Source organism: Cebus imitator, unplaced genomic scaffold (genome assembly GCF_001604975.1).
Source record: "Cebus imitator isolate Cc_AM_T3 unplaced genomic scaffold, Cebus_imitator-1.0 Scaffold528, whole genome shotgun sequence".
Classification (NCBI taxonomy): domain Eukaryota; kingdom Metazoa; phylum Chordata; class Mammalia; order Primates; family Cebidae; genus Cebus; species Cebus imitator.
This window is the reverse complement of record NW_016107843.1, coordinates 95,342-98,770: the sequence shown is the minus strand read 5'-3', so window position 1 is coordinate 98,770 and position 3,429 is coordinate 95,342.

Below are 3,429 nucleotides of genomic sequence, written 5' to 3'. Positions count from 1 at the left end.
CTGGAGTGCAGTGGCGAGATCTCGGCTCACTGCAACCTCTGCCTCCCAGCTTCAAGCAATTCTCCTGCCTCAGCCTCCCGAGTAGCTGGGACTACAGGCATGCGCCACCACACCCAGCTAATTTTTGTATTTTAGTAGAGATGGGGTTTCACTATGTTGGCCAGGATGGTCTTGATCTCTTAGCCTTGTGATCTGCCCGCCTCGGCCTCCCAAAGTGCTGAGATTACGGTCATGAGCTATCATGCCTGGCTGCCCTCTCTTTACATAATAAAGTTCATACATTGTAAACAGAGTTGTTTGTTTGTTTAGGTGGGGGTGGCAAGGCTGTGTGTCCTCTGGTTTTATGATTCTCTTTTGTTCTGTAGGATCCTGCATTTTTCCCTTTAGTTTCTCTTTTCTTTCACCACCTGATTACCAACTGGAGTTTCTTACCTTTTTTATTGACTTTTTTTTCTCTTTCAGAAGCTATGTGTTTCAAAGATTGCCCCTTTAAACCATAGGTACTTTGAAATCCCTTCCCTGTGATCCATGTTCTGATCTAGTCAAATGTTCTTTTAGAATATTCAGATTTAAAGTAGAATTAATCTTTCTGAGAATAATTTGGATCAATTGGCTCCTTTCTTTACTTCCTCTTCTGTCTTCCTACAGTTTTTCTCTTTTTGCCTCATGGATGGAGGGTGGGGATTAAGTTGGTAGCATGGAAGATTGTACTGGAATTCTGTAATTTTTTTTTAATCTATCGTTACTTGAAACTTTTGGCATTCTGTGTCTTCAAGTTATACAAAGGGCTTTTTTGTGTAAATTTACATTTGCCATCTTGTTATTTGATGTTGTTTTAGGCAGATACAGTAGGATAGTGGTAGCTTGGTTACTACCATTGTCTTCAGCTACCTAGAAGTTCTCCTTTTAATTTTTTTAAAACATTTCTAATTACTTTTTCAAATTTTGTGTTTGTTAAATTGGAAGTATTGAGAAGCCAGGGACTATGTACATCTTGTTCTGATCTATGCCCTTTGTCTAATGCAGGTACAATTATTGTAGAGTCAAAAGAGCACTACACTTCAGTCTCACGTAAGGAATACAGTGTTCTGAAGACTTGTGTTTAGATACTTAGTCTATTTAGTCCTTAGATTCTTTTATCTATAACCGAGGGTCTCAGAGGATTGTTGTGGAGAAAGTTCAAGTATAAAAATACTTGACAATAGTTATTCTCCTATCTATGCTTAACCAACACTTATCCAACATGCACACACTCTAGCTCTATGTTAATAACCTATACAGTTTTCTCTTTTATCTCATGTAATCCTTAGCATTTGACAATTACACTAAACCTTTTTATATGTAATTTTTCTGACTAGTCTGTCATTATGCTTTTCTTATAAATACCAGTGTCTCAAGTCCCATTTCTTAAGATCTGGCTTTGGAAAGCTCCTCTTGCATTTTCTTAATTTTATAAAAATGTGAAACACAAATTAAAATTTTAGTGCATATTTTATTTTTCATATGAGTAGGCAGCCTATATTCATAGTTTATGTTAATGCAAAAAACTAGTACAATTAAAGCCTATTTTAACTTGCAAATTTACAAATTATAATAATCCTATTAGTAATAGTAATAACAGTGGCACGTATTGAGATTTTTACTATATGCCAGTCACCATTTTAAGTACTTTTAAGTTAAGCTAATTTAATCCTTACAACAATACTATGAGGTAGGTATTATTCTTTTTATCCTTATTATATAAATAAGCAAACTAAGTTAAGTAATTTGCTGGAAGTCAAAGGCTAGTAAATAGTATAGCCTGTGTTTGAACCCAATGAAAAAGGTGTTGTGAGTCAATTAGGCAAATGATAAAATACTACTTATTCAGGTGGACACTTCTTGAATCCCTATTTAGTAAGCTAAAAATGTTGAAGAAAAAGTAAATCTCTAGCAGACAATATTACTTAAAAATGCTCACCAAAACAAACAAAAAGGTTTAAAATCTCCCCTTTGCTGGACAGAGTAGGATTCTAAAGAGCAAAGGGAGGAACAATACTCAAAGGAAGGGAACTGCATGATATAAAAGGGTAAACCTTCACACAAACTGGGAGAATTGCAACCTTAGATAATAGCTAAATTTTTAAATCGGTCCATTCTTAAGAAATAGCCCAGCATTTTTGACTGTGATGTCTGAAATACATAGCTTCAAGGCAGTCAATTGAGATACTCATTTTTCACAGCAGTTCTCTTTGAGATTCTTTGACTTGGAAAACAAATGAAGTAAATGAAATTAACTACTCTTTCAAGTCTTTCTATCAAAGGCTTCCAAATTATATCCATTGTATCAGGGAAAAATGCTCCAGTACAAAAATAAGTTGCTCGGAGCAGTAGTGGAGGAAGAGAGGAAAAAGAAACCCAGGTGATATGGTTTGGCTGTGTCTCCACCCAAATCTCATCTTGAATTGTAGCTCTCATAATTCTCAGGTGTTGTTAGAGGGTCCCGATGGGAGAGAATTGAATCATGGGGGCAGTTTCCCCCATAGAGTTGTAAGTCTCACGAGATCTGATGGTTTTATAAGGAGAAACCCCATTTGCTTGGTTCTCAGTCTCTCTGCTGCTGTGTAAGAGGTGCCTTACGCCTTGTGCCATGATTTTGAGGCCTCCCCAGCCACGTGGAACTGTGAGTCCATTAAACCTCTTTGTCTTTATAAATTATCCAGTCTCAGGTATGTCTTTATTAGCAGTGTGAAAACGGACTAATACACCAGGCTAAGTGAGATTCTAATGGTGACACAACATTACTGGCTCTAGTCACAAAAAGGAAGGGCCTGGCATCGAGAGGGGATATTATTACATAATTTCCAACCCCCTGTCCCACACTATTCTCCTTAGAGTCCGGATGTGATCAGAGCATGCACAGCAACAACCATACCATCCATATTAGGAAATCAGTGCTTTAGCTGTATTATTAGATTTGGGGAAAAAATGAGAAAGTGTCTGGAAATTCATTAGATCTCTGGGCATATCTGACCTTTATGTTATTGGCACAATTAGTAATCAAATCCTTGGCATTTTTCTGTCTTTACCCAGGAGGTTCACCTTATAATTTTCTCAAAGATCATTATTTAGGCCTCAAATCCCAGACTGAGCTGGGAACATGATTATAAAGAAAAAATAAACCTCAAACAGCTGAGATGACTTAAAAATTCACAGAAGAGTCTTGAAATTTTCTAGTCACTAGAAAGAGTAGGGTCTGTACTGCCTCAGTCAGCTTAACATTAACCAAGACATGTAAAATTTAGCCTTTGACTTTAGCTAAAGTTGCAGCTCTTACTCTGATTTTTCTTGGCTATACTAGTATTCATCTCAGTCACTGGAAATCATAAAGACACATTAGGAAGTTAGTCTGAATGTCATCAAAAATCTTATGAAAATGAACAGAACGTC